Here is a 13888-nt window from a genome sequence, read left to right as displayed (position 1 = left end):
CCCCATGTGGATGGAATTTGGAACGTATTATCTGAGAGGGTAGTGGAGGCAAAGACTCGTAAAACATTTAATGTATCAAAACAAGAACTTAAATTGCCAAGTGTAGAAGACCATGGACTCAGTGTACTGTAGATAGACATTTAATGGTTGATGTGGACAGGATAGACTGCAGAGTCTGTTTCTGTGCTGTATGAATCTGTGACTAAACTTTGGATTGGCAAGATCTCTCTCCTTCCCTCCATTTGCTTATAAAGTAGCAGGATGGCTGCACAGCCTACTTAAAATAATTATACACAATGTACGCAATAGGCCTTTCTGCTTGTGACAAGGAAAACAAAGTTCATATGGAAGACTCTGCAGCTGAATTAATTATCATAAATTACTGGCAATTCCACTCTAATCCAAAGAGTTCCTCAGACGCCAATGATTTATGTGGGAAAGGCTGGCTGTAATCTGCAAGATTATAAATCATTAGATTGCAAAAATACTATACGTTACTTGTGTCAACACTTATAGGGCTGGCATCCTGTACTCCTATATCCAGGTATGTTACATTTTAATGTGGTAATACCCAGACACAAATTTGTAGTGCCCCAGGCATCAGCTAAAGATATAATTAACAATCTTAATTTCAAAACATTCATTTATAATGCAATTCCATCACCAGAGTGAGCTCCTGCGCATTTTAAAACAGATTAGTCTGCCACAAGGTCATCTAGCCACATGACAATTTAATACATAACTCCTGCAATAAATCAACTGAGCTGTGAAAAATTATACTGATTAATAAGCCACAATACTAATTAGAGCACAATTCAAGTCATCTGGAAAAAAGGGAAATTAATATTTTAATGGAAAGACAGGAGACTGTGATTGTTCCAAATGCTTAAAGATGAAAAATGACCATGGGAACTAGAATTGAAATACCCTTTGCTCATGTACATATAATTAAAACTACTCCATTTTGTAAACTAAAAATCTATAATTGTTACAGGCTGCTGGTAGACAGAATTAAGCTACAAAATCTTTGCACAACTTTTAGATACATTCAACATAATTCTTCAATGTTATACTAATTGCCTTACAAAATGAATTACAATCCCACTAAAGTTCATCACCTGAAGTATAGTCTAGACTCTAGACTAAGCGTACTAGTGACCCTATTATTTTCTGATTTTTTTTAACATTAAAGAAATGAAATTAATGACTGGAGTATTAATTAGAATGCTATCCTATTTGCATGCAGTAACTACATGAAGCATTCAATCATAACACAATGCAGTCTCCAATTCATTTAATTGACAATTTGCCCATTAGGGCACTGTGTAGGACAGTGGATCAACTCTTAACCTTTGGTCTTAATTACAAACAGACTGATGAGATAAGAGTACCCTTTATTCTGACAGTTCGCAAGATTTAATAGGAAACATATTTGAGAACTGCCAATCCATTTCCAGGAGAAAAAAAAATAATTTAAAACCATTTTTACAGAGGCCATTAAAGGTCTGCATAGTTATAAACTTGGGAAAAGAAACAGTTGACAATACAAAATAGCATCAGATGTCAGAAAATTACATTCAGCTACTTGGAAATTGCTAGGGGTCAAAAATCTATTATAAGTTAATCAAGAGTACACTCAACATTTCAGCACCTGTACAATAGATCACTATGGCAATACAGTGTCATATATCCCCCATTTGAAAAAAAAGATTTATTCGGCTCCCATGTTTCTAATTCTGAGTTAATAAGTGATTTTAAAAGTATTTAAAAGGACAAAGAAGCAAAGGTACTTCTCTTATTCCTTAATTCACACGAGTGACTTCCTTATTTTAAAATGAAATACAGTGCCTTAAAAAAAGTATCCAGTCCCCAAACTATTTTCACATTTTACTGTCTCATTTTCTAAATTTAAAATATATTGAAGACAAATTTTTTGAGCTGATCTACAAAACATTGTGCATCACGTCAAATCAGAAGAAAAATTCCCAAACCTGTCAACAATTTACTAAAAGGTTAAAGCCAAAATTGTGAGGATGGAAATGTATTCATCCCCTTAGCAATTACTATGCTAACTTTCCTCTGGTCCAATACTGTATATTACTTTATCAATTCACCCAATTTACTGATGTAGAAAATTGGAGGATCACCTGTTTTCAGTGAATTCATAAGAATAAGTACCCCCTCTCTCTGTAAGGTCCAACTTTATGATAGATTTTCAACAGACCAAACCATAATGAAGACAAAAGAGCATTCAAAGCAAGCCAAGGAAATGATAATAAAGAAGCACAAATCAGAGGAAGGCTACAAGACCATCTCAAAGACACTGAACATACCTCAGAGCTCAGCCCAGTCCATCATGAAAAAGTGGAAACCACAGCCACACTGCCTAGATCAGGCCATCCCTCTAAACTTATTCACCAGAAAAGAATGGCACTTGGAAGGGAGGCTACTGTGACACCAACAGTCACTCTGATTGAGCTGCAAAAGTCATTGGCTGTAAATAGAGATGAAGTTCATGGTTTCACAATCCCTAGGACCTTGCACAAGAAGAGTATTTATGGAAGAGTGCAAGAAAGAAGCCCTGGCTAAAGAAAGCATATCCTTGCCGATCAAGATTTTGCAAAGCATCATTTTGAAAATACTGTTAAGAGATGGAAGAAGGTCTTGTGGTCAGATGAGACTGAAATGGAATATTTTGGCCTCAACATTAAGCAGGGCATGAGATGAAAATTTCATACTGCACTTCAGCCAGGAAACACCATCCCTATTGTAAAGTATGTTGGGGATGGCATCATGCCATGGGGATGCTTTTCAGTAGCACTGACTGGCCAGACTTGATGGTAAGATGAATGCTGCTAAATACAGGGAGATCCTGGATAAAAACCTTATAGCCTTTGGTAGAAAGCTTAAACTGGGGAGGAAGTTTGTCTTTCAGCAGAACAACAACCCAAAGCACACTGCCACAGCAACACCACGGAGTAGCTTCAAATGAAGAAAATTGATGTCCTTGAGAGGCCTAGTTGGAGTCCTGACCTTAACCCAATCAAACTTCCCTGGCAAGATCTCAAGATTGCTGTCTACCACTGCCCCCCAACTAACCTGGCACGAGTTTAGAAAATTTTGCAAGGAGGAATGGGCAAATCTTGCTCCATCACATTGTGCAAAGCTAACAGAGACATCCAAAAACACTACTTATTTGTAATAGTTGTGCGAGGTGGTTCAACTAAGTACTGACCAAAGGGGAATGAATACTTTTGAACTGCTGACATTTCAGTTTTTGAACTTTTAGTTTGCATGCTTTATAATTATTCCTGATTATTTGGGCTCTACCGTGAAAAAAGGAGCAAGTGATTCTCAGTTAAATTGATCAAAATCCCTGGTTCATTAATGTGAACAAAGGGTTGGGGGCTGAATACTTTTACAAGGCTCTGAATGTTGTCATGTCCCTTCATAGACTTTTGAACCTCTAGTGATTTAAAAGAAGCACTGGAGGACAAATGCTCTAACAGTGCACAAGATCACAATCCTGGCATTTTAGAATGAGAGTCACTCCCAGCATATAGCCAGTCTTCATCTTGACTTCCCCTTGAAGCTGATTCTGCTGGAACTTGACTGGCTATTCACCCTGCCTTGGAGAACCTAGACATATGTCAGGTTGCTGTTAGTTCATTACAGCTCAGTGTTCAAAACCATCATCCACTCAGTATTAACCACCAAGAGTCTAACCCTTGGTTTCTGTACCTCCCTCTGCAAATAAATCCTCGATTTCATCACTAGGATACGACAATCAGTATAGATTCGTAATAACATTTCCACCTCAGTGACATTCAACATGGGCACCTCAAGGATTCATGTTAAGCCATCTGCTCTCTCTGCACAGGCGTGTGGACATCAGCGAGTTAGACCGGCAGGAAGAGTTTAAAAAAGAAGACAGCTTTATAGAGCAGGAAACAGAGTAGAGGGAGTCAGAGTAGGAGGGCTTTGGCTCAAAGTTACTTGTGAAGAATAGGAATAGCACGCTGTCGGAGCAGTGCTGCCAGGATAATCAAGGACACGACCCACCCAGTCAACACACTTTTCGCCTCCAGAAGGCTCAGGAGCTTGAAGACTCGTACGGCCAGATTTGGGAACAGCTTCTTTCCAACTGTGATAAGACTGCTGAACGGATCCTGACCTGGATCTGGGCTGGACCCTCCTGATATCCGGACCTGTCTCTTGGTTTTTTGCACTACCTTACTTTTCCTTTTCTATTTTCTATTTATGATTTATAATTTAAATTTTTACTATTTACTATCAATTTGTACTCCAGGGAGCGCAAAGCACAGAATCAAATATTGCTGTGATGATTGTATGCTCTAGTATCAATTGTTTGGCGACATTAAAGTAGGAAGTATGTCTGTGAGGCTGGTGTTCTGTACTGGATGTCAGATGTGGGGCGTCCAGGAGACTGCAGCCAGCCGGGCAGCCATATCTGCGCCAGGTGCGTTGAGCTGCAGCTCCTTAGGGATCACGTTAGGGAACTAGAGATGCAACTCAATGACCTTCATCTGGTCAGGGAGAATGAGGAGGTGATAGAGAGGAGCTATCGGCAAGTGGTCATGCCAGGGCCTCAGGAGATAGATAAGTGGGTAACAGTCAGGAGAGAGAAGGGCAAGAGTCAGATTCTAGAGAGTACCCCTGTGGCTGTACCCCTTAACAATAAATACTCCTGTTTGAGTACTGTTGGGGAAGATGGCCCACCTGGGGGAAGCAACAGTGGCCGCGCCTCTGACATAGAGTCTGACCCTGTGGCTCAGAAGGGCAGGGAAAGGAAGAGGATGGCAGCAGTGATAGGGGACTCTATAGTTAGGGGGTCAGACAGGCGATTCTGTGGACACAGGAAAGAAATATGGATGGTAGTTTGCCTCCCAAGTGCCAGGGTGCAGGATGTTTCTGATCGCGTCCATGATATCCTGCAGTGGGAAGGTAAACAGTCAGAGGTCGTTGTATATATTGGTACCAACGACATAGGTAGGAAAATGGAGGAGGTCTTGAAAACAGACTACAGGGAGTTAGGAAAGAAGCTGAGAAGCAGGACCTCAAAGGTAGTAATCTCGGGATTACTGCCTGTGCCATGCGACAGTGAGTATAGGAAGAGAGTGAGGTGGAGGAGAAATGCATGGATGAGGGATTGGAGCAGGGGGCAGGGATTCAGATTTCTAGATCATTGGGACCTCTTTTGGGACAGGCGTGACCTGTACAATAAGGATGGGTTGCACTTGGATCCGAAGGGGACCAATATCCTGGCGGGGATGTTTGCAAAGGCTATTGGGGAGAGTTTAAATTAGAATTGCTGGGGGGTGGAAACCGAACTGAAGAGAGAGAGGAAGGGGCAGTTGGCTCAAAAATAGACAAAGCTTGTAGGCAGTGTGAGAGGGAGGATGGGCAGGTGATAGAGAAGGGATGCACTCAGACCCATGGTTTGAGATGTGTTTATTTTAATGCAAGGAGTATTATGAACAAAGTGGATGAGCTTAGACCATGGATCAGTACTTGGAGCTGTGATGTTTTGGCCATTACAGGGACTTGGATGGCTCAGGGGCACAAATGGTTATTTAGAGTGCCAGGCTTTAGATGTTTCAGGAAGGACAGGGAGGGAGGCAAAAGAGATGGGGGGCGTGGCACTGCTGATCAGAGATAGTGTCACGGCTGCAGAAAAAGAGGGATTGTCTACTGAGTCTCTGTGGGTGGAAGTTAGAAACAGAAAGGGGTCAATACCTCTACTGGGTGCTTTTTTTTTTAGAACACCCAAAAGTAACAGGGACATCGAGGAGCAGTTAGGGAGACAGATTCTGGAATGGTGCAGTAATAATGGGGTTGTCGTGATGGGGGATTTTGATTTCCCCAATATTGATTGGCACCTCCCTAGAGCAAGGAGTTTAGATGGGGTGGAGTTTGTTAGGTGTGTTCAAGAAGGTTTCCTGACACAGTATGTATATAAGTCTACAACAGGAAAGGCTGTACTTGATCTGCTATTTGGAAATGAACCTGGTCAGGTGTCAGGTCTCTCAGTGGGAAAGCATTTTGGAGATAGTGATCACAATTCTGTCTCCTTTACCATAGCATTGGAGAGGGATAGGAACAGACAAGTTAGGAAAGTGTATAATTGTGGTAAGAGGAAATATGAGGCTATCAGGCAGGAAGTTGGAAGCATAAACTGGGAGCTGATATTCTCAGGGAAATGTACGGAAGAAATGTGGCAAATGCTCAGGGGATATTTGCGTGGAGTTCTGCATAGGTACTTTCCAATGAGACAGGGAAAGGATGGTAGGGTACAGGAACCATGGTGCACAAAGGCAGTTGAAAATCTAGTCAAGAAGAAAAGACAAGCTTATGAAAGGTTCAGTAAACTAGGGATCTGGAAAATTATAAGGCTAGCAGGAAGGAGCTTAAGAATGAAATTAGGATAGCCAGAAGAGGCCATGAGAAGGCCTTGGTGAGCAGGATTAAGGAAAACCCCAAGGTATGTGAAGAGCAAGGGGATAAGATGTGAGAGAATAGGACCAATCAAGTGTGACAGTGGAAAAGTGTGTATGGAACTGGAGGAGGTAGCAGAGGTACTTAATGAATACTTTGCTTCAGTATTCACTACGGAAAAGGACCTTGGCGATTATATTGATGACTTGCAGCAGACTGAAAAGCTTGAGCGTATAGACATTAAGAAAGAGGATGTGCGGGAGCTTTTTGAAACCATCAAGTTGGGTAAGTCACCAGGACCGGACGACATATACCCGAGGCTACTGTGAGAAGCGAGGGAGGACATTGCTGAGCCTCTGGCAATGATCTTTGCATGATCAATGGGGACAAGAGAGGTTCTGGAGGATTGGAGGGTTGCAGATGTTGTTCCTTTATTCAAGAAGGGGAGTAGTGAAAGCCCAGGAAATTATAGACCAGTGAGTCTTACTTCAGTGGTTGGTAAGTTGATGGGGAAGATCCTGAGAGGCAGGATTTATGAACATTTTGGGAGGCATAATATGATTAGGAATAATCAGCATGGCTTTGTCAAAGGTTGTGCCTTATGAGCCTGATTGAATTTTTTGAGGATGTGACTAAACACGTTGATGAAGATAGAGCCATAGATGTAGTGTAAATGGATTTCAGCAAGGCATTTGATAAGCTACCCCATGCAGGCTTATTGAGAAAGTAAGGAGGCATGGGATCCAAGGGGACATTGAACTGGCTTGCCCACAGAAGGCAAAGAGTGGTTGTCGACGGATCATATTCTGCATGGAGGTCAGTGACAAGTGGTGTGCCTCAGGGGTCTGTTCTGGGACCCCTTCTCATCATGATTTTTATAAATGACCTGGATAAGGAAGTGGAGGGATGGGTTAGTAAATTTGCTGATGACACAAAGGTTGGAGGGCTGTCAGAGATTACAGTGGGACATCAATAGGATGCAAAACTAAGCCGAGATGTGGCAGATGGAGTTCAACCCAGCTAAGTGTGAAGTGGTTCATTTTGGTAGGTCAAATATGATAGCAGAATATAGCATTAATAGTAAGACTCTTGGCAGTGTGGAGGATCAGAGGGATCTTGGGGTCCAAGTCCATAGGACACTCAAAGCTGCTGCACAGTTTGACTCTGTGTTTAAGAAGGCATGCGGTGTATTGGTCTTTATCAACCGTGGGATTGAGTTCAAGAGCCAAGAGGTAATGTTACAGCTATATAGGATTCTGGTCAGACGCCACTTGGAGGACTGTGCTCAGTTCTGGTCACCTCACTACAGGAAGGATGTGGAAACCATAGAAAGGGTGCAGAGGAGATTTACAAGGATGTTGCCTGGATTGGGGAGCATGCCTTATAGGATGAGAGGTGACCTGATAGAGATGTATAAGATGCAGAGAAGCACTGATTGTGTGGATAGTCAGAAGCTTTTACCTAGGACTGAAATGGCTAACACAAGACAGCACAGTTTTAAGGTGCTTGGAAGTAGGTACAGAGGAGATGTCAAGGGTAAGTTTTTTATGCAGAGAGTGGTGAGTGCATGGAATGGGCTGCCGGCGACGGAGGTGGAGGCGGATACAATAGGGTCTTTTAAGAGACTTTTGGATAGGTACATGGAGCTTAGAAAAATAGAGGGCTATGTTCTAAAGTAAGTACATGTTTGGCACAGGATTGTGGTCTGAAGGGTCTGTATCATGCTGTAGGTTTTCTATGTTTCTACCCATGATTGTCTGGCTAAGAACAGCTCAAACATTATCTATAAGTTCGCAGATGACACCATTGTTGTTGATATGTCAACAATTTGGATGAAGAAAATGATGGCTTTGTGGCCAAGCTTGCAGATGATACAAAGATAGGTAGAGGGGCACGTAGTGCTGAGGCAGTAGAAAGTCTGCAGAAGGACTTGGACAGGTTAGAAGAATGGGCAAAGAAGCGGCAGATGGACTATAGTGTAAGGAAGTGCATAGTTACGCACTTTGGTAGAAGGAATAAAGATATATTTTCTAAATGGGGAGAAAATTCAAATATCAGAGGTCAAAGGGACTTTGGAGTCCTCTTGCAAGATTTCCTAAAGGTTAAACTACAGGTTGAGTTGGTGGTAAGGGAGGCAAATACAATGTTTCTGTTTATTTCAAGAGGACTAGAATATAAGAGCAAAGATGGGATGCTGAGACTTTGTAAGGCATTGATCAAACTGCACTTAGCGCCTTAGCTAAGAAAGGAAGTGCTGACATTGGAGAGGATCCAAGGGAAGTTCCCAAGAATGATTCTGGAAATGAAAGAGTTAACGTACAAGGAGCGTTTGATGGCTCTGGGCCTGTACTTGCTAAAGTTTAGAAAAATGGGGGATCTAACTGAAACCGATTGAATATTGAAAGGTCTAGATAAAGTGGAAGTGGAGAAGATGTTTCCTATAGTTGGTGAGTCTAGGACCAGAGGGCACAGCCTCAGAATAGTAGGGTGTCCATTTCGAACAGAGATAAGGAAGAATTTCTTTAGCCGGAGGATGCTGAATCTGTGGAATTCATTGCCATGTACGGCTTTGGAGGCCAACTCATTGAGTGTACAGTATTTAAAGTGGAGGTTGATAGGTCCTTGATTAGTCAGGGTATCAAAGGCTACGGGGAGAATGCAGTTGAGAGGGATAATGAATCAGTCATGATGGAATGGCACAGCAGACTCGATGAGCCGAGTGGCCTAATACTGCTCCTATATGTTATTGTCTAAGAGGAATGAAGATGAAGAGGCTCAAGAACCTTAGCATTAATTTGTGTTATTTTGTGATCATATTGATACAGGTCACGTATTTGGAAGTGCTCAATTAAGTGTGGTATGTTTTGTAGATGGAACACAGCAAAGTTTAAGGTAGTAGATAAGGGATCAAACAAGCAAGTTGTATTATCCATGTTGAGCATTTTGACAGTAGTTTAGCTTATTTCAGCATGTGGAAATTGTTACTGGAATGTGCCTTGTTAATGATGGAAAAGTTTTGAAGTGGAAGGAGATGAGTCACTAACTGCAGATGCCCAGTCTTTAAGCTGCTCCTGAAACCACGACATTGATAGTAGGAGACATGGTGAGGCCGATGCCATCAAATGTCAAAGGTAGATAGTTAGCCTGTATCTTATTGGCAATGGTCATTACCTGGCACTTCTGAGGTTTGAAAGTTGTGCCTTCTTTAGCTAAAGGGGAAACCACCAATATTGGAGCAATTAAAATTTAGTTGTATGTCGGATTTTAAGAAGGGATAAAATTGTAATGTCTGAGATTACAGGGGTGGGGAGGGGCAAGACCACGAAGGTGCAAATTAAGATATCGTCACTAGAATTTCAGACACTAGAACTTTGTGAGCCACTCAGCTAAGAGAGGTGCTATCCCACAACTCCAGCAACTGAGTTCAATCCCAGCCTCTGGTGTTGTCTGTGTGGAGGTTGCACGTTCCCCATGTGCACCAGTTTCCATCCACATCCCAAAGGCATACAGGTTGATGGGTTAATTGGCCATTTTCCCTATGTATAGGAATGGTAGACTCTGTGGGGAGTTGATGGGCATGTGGGGAGACTAAGTAGATACTGGAGGGCCACTGCGATCTAAGAGGGCTGAATGGCCTGTTTCTGCGCATTCTGACTCATCTAAACAGGCAATACCAAGTTTATTAAGAGTGTAGGCAGAAACACAGTTGGAAATGAATTGGAGAAGTCTTGGTTAACAAATAGCTAAATTTCAGCCCCGTCGAGCTGCAACAAAAGCCGACCGTGAGGAAGTACTGGGAAAGAGACCGATGTAGGAACAGAAATAGTAAAGCAGCTTTGACCTACTTGAAAACTAAAACTTTTCTCGCATCAGCTGCAACATTGCGCGCTTTGAGAAACCTAATGAAGCGATTCTCTCCCCTGGCTCGCTCTGCTGACTGCGCAGCCGCGTGACCGAGTGGGGGGGGGCGGGAGCATTCCGTCGCGTCGACACCAGAGAGGGGCGGAAGTTAGGCGCCGCGAGCTGGTATCGAGCCACGGTTTTGCTGTGGCAATCGCGGCGCAAAAAAACGGTCTCGGAACCCAGCGGCTGCTCAACGGTCGTCCTGAGGAGCGTGACGTCAGCGCGGTGAGTGGTGGGACGTCACGACTGACGCGGATGGGGTGCTTTAGAGGGAATGGGAGGGGAAAGGAAGTGAGGGATGGGGTTGTTGGTATTTGGGGGGCCCCGCTGAAGGGAGAGTGGTCCCCGAAAAATAGGTTAAACTATGGCGCACAGTGCTGTTTGTTTAATTGGGAGTGTCACATCCTCGCCACTTGGGCACTCACTGCCAACTCTTTCCTTCGCTGCTTTCTCTTGTGTAAACAGGAGCGTTCCCTTCGAGTTCACTATTTCCCATCCTAACCATTAAAACTAGCCCTCGCTCAAGATTAATATAATGATATCTGTTCATGATTTCATGGACCAACCTTCCGTGAATTCCCCGGTGGTTGCAAACGAAGCAGGGGGGAAAAAAGCTTTGCCGGGGACTCTATATGACTCAATGTCCTTGCACTGGTTTTCTCATTATAAGAAATTAGTTAAAAAAAACTTTTGGTATAACGCTGATCTTTGAAATAGGCCTTTAGACCAGGTTCAGGTAGGTTTCAAGCCTTTTGTTTTGAATCCAAAGCTTTGGGAAGGCGACAAAAAAAAGTTTTGCTGAAGATGATATATGAATCAATATTAATTGCACAGGTTACTAACATTGTAAAAAATTACTTTTAAAATTCTGAGCTAGATTTATTTTGACTCGCAATAGTCTGTTAATCTTAATCTTATTTCCAAAAATACAAACTTTGTATATCTTTTCTACTTTTTTTCTTGGTAAGTTATTCATATAGCAGCAACTGCTTTTGTTGCAGGTCTTCCATATGTGTGAAAAGTTGTAAGAATATATAAATTTTGGTGTTCTGTGAGGGTTGTTTATTGTGAGCCCTTGATCCTTACACAGTGAACTCAAGTTTCACATGGAATGCATACAGATCCATTATCCATGCTCTACTTTTGTTCCAATTTTCATTTTAAGTTTTTGGTTCAGTTTACAGCAACTTTTTAAATTTGTGTTCTTTACCAAACTCAATTAATTTTGGTCATTATTGATCTGAAGTCAATAAGGTGCTTCAACATTTGGTAATAGGACTGATTTTTCAAGTTATGTAGCGAGACTGTTCTTTGATTTTTACACTGACGTCTTGATTTTGAAAGTTGGACACCTGCTACTTATTAGATATGATCATGATGGTTGGCATTAATCTTACTTTGAAATACATCGGGGGGGCTTTATCATACGTGCAAGTCCATAAGCAGGGACTTATGAACCTACTTCATAATCTGCCAGGAAATGTTTGGTACTGAAAAGAGATCTTATCAATTATATCTTACTGTAGTTCTCTTACTAAGGCTGTTAGCTGTTTGCTGAATCCTGGAAGGTAATCACCAAGTTTGTGCTAGTTGGCAGCTCTGCATTGAAATCCCTCATATTAAGTAACTTCAGCAATTTTTAAAATTTTCTTTAATGCAATCTTGTAGTTATTTTTTCCTATCTCTACTCAGCCTTTTACTTTTTAAAATAACCATGTTTGTGCCACTGGGAAGCTGGCTGGTTGTGAATGACACACGAGAGACAAAGAGGTAGCTGTTTAGTTTACTTGTAAACCATCTACCCAGAATGTCCTCTCACATTACGTTCTGTACATAACACACAGGGAAGCTTAACAGCAACTTGTAAGGGTCAAAATATACATGAATACATAACATATCCCTCCCCCCACTTATTGTAAAGGTTTCTCACCCTTCCCATACACAGACCAGCTGCTGAATTATTAACCTTCAATAGAGTTATCATCGAATTCAACCAACAACAAAATTTTTTTTCTAAACTAGGGAAAAAGTGTGAATTGCCTCTATTATTAGACATAACCCTGGGGATTATTCTACTGTATGTGCTGAGGGTTAGTCACTAGAGATTCAATCTGGAGGTTGTCTGTTCCTTTGAGGGTACCAACAATCTGGGGATGATGCCAAAGTCATTTTAGCTCTCAGTGGAGTATGTATACATCTTGGTTTGGGTACTGGAGCACCTCAGAAAGCATTTAAGATAGGGGAGCACTGGCTGTGTCATTTGATCTTAGCAGATTTTCTGCAGTCGTTGTCTCAGGGGAGATGGAGCCAAGTAGTGTGTTCATTTATTTATTCATGAATTGGTTTCAGCATGCTAGCTAGGTTAAAAACAAACTTTGCATAGTATGTTAGTAGTCCCAAGAAGGATTTTAATTGACTTACATTCTGTAGTGATGGAGCGTCCACGATTACCTTCATCTTTGACGATGTCTTGTGAAGCCCTGAGCTGTTGATCACATGGCCCAAATGTTCAATTGAAGGTCAAAAGATCTCACACTTGTCCTTCTGGACCCTTAGCCCATATTCTTTGAATCTTTGTAGTGTGGCATCCAAGTTTTGTAGGTGCTCACGCTCATTTTTCCCAGAGTAAATAATCCAAATAGCATCGTACCCCTATCAACCGGATGAGGTTCTGGTCCATTGCTCACTTAAAAAGTGCAAGAACCAAGGTAATGCCAAATGGATGCCTTTGGTACCTGAACATTCCTTTCTGAGTCACTCTGGTCTACAGTTCCTGTGACTGGCTCCACCTGCATCTGGGAGTATGCTTGACACATGTCAATCTTGCAAAAAGGTCATCACTGAGGGGAAGAGGGTATTGTTCAGCCATAAGAGCCAGGTTAATGGGTACCTTGAAGTCTCCATAAAACCTTAAAGCTCATCCCTTTTTAGGACAGGAACTACTGGAGTTGCCCAATTACTTGCGCACACACACATTCCAATACCTTACTCTGGACCAGTTTTTTCAATTCAGCCTCTACCTTTATTTTGAGAGTGTACGGAATAGGTCTTGCCTGCAGGCATTTGAGGTTGTGACGGGCTTAACAGCCAATTTAACAATGATTCCTTTCGTACTGCCTGGTTTTTTAATACCTCTTATTGACCAGTGCTCCAACCAATCAAATGCAGTTTGTACCAATTGAGTTTGAGCAGCCCAGAAGTGCTGGATAACTGTCTTTACCAATGTACAGCAGAAGTTTCCTTCTCTGTTTGTTAATCTCCTCTGTAACATGAACTACTCCCCTCACCAGTCTAATTTTGTAAAGTCAACCTTGCTCCTTCTGGGGTGAGATGTTGCAATTCTCTTTGTAAGCTTTCTCTGACACCAACGATAATGCAGCACCCATGTCCACATGCCCCATTCAACCACAGGTTCACACAATAGCCATCTCTCTTTCCTAAAACAGATAAAACATGCAAAGCTTTTTCAACCACAGAGTGAGAGTCACTCATTCCATCCTCATATTACTCCATCTCGTTCACGTTTCTT

The 13888-nt window shown here is 42.0% G+C and overlaps 2 protein-coding genes across 5 annotated transcripts in view; one reads left to right on the top strand and one right to left on the bottom strand.

Moving 5' to 3' along the window:
- Window positions 1-13424, bottom strand: part of LOC140195114 (uncharacterized) — a 72820-nt gene extending 59396 nt beyond the window's left edge. The window contains exon 1 of one of the 3 annotated variants that reach the window (XM_072252869.1): window positions 12781-13424. The gene's annotated coding sequence lies outside the window, so the exon portion shown is untranslated. Of the gene's footprint in view, window positions 1-2333; window positions 2399-10301; window positions 10388-12780 lie in introns of those variants that run through there. The other 2 variants (XM_072252872.1, XM_072252871.1) reach the window with 2 other exon arrangements.
- The window catches only part of LOC140195113 (kelch-like protein 5), a 142645-nt gene continuing 139203 nt past the window's right edge, over window positions 10447-13888 (top strand). For both annotated transcript variants that reach the window (XM_072252863.1, XM_072252861.1), the window contains exon 1: window positions 10447-10584. The gene's annotated coding sequence lies outside the window, so the exon portion shown is untranslated. The remainder of the gene's footprint in view (window positions 10585-13888) is intronic.

This window comes from Mobula birostris, chromosome 3 (genome assembly GCF_030028105.1).
Source record: "Mobula birostris isolate sMobBir1 chromosome 3, sMobBir1.hap1, whole genome shotgun sequence".
NCBI lineage: Eukaryota > Metazoa > Chordata > Chondrichthyes > Myliobatiformes > Myliobatidae > Mobula > Mobula birostris.
The sequence above is the reverse complement of the archived record's forward strand: the minus strand, read 5'-3'. Positions and strand labels throughout refer to the sequence as shown.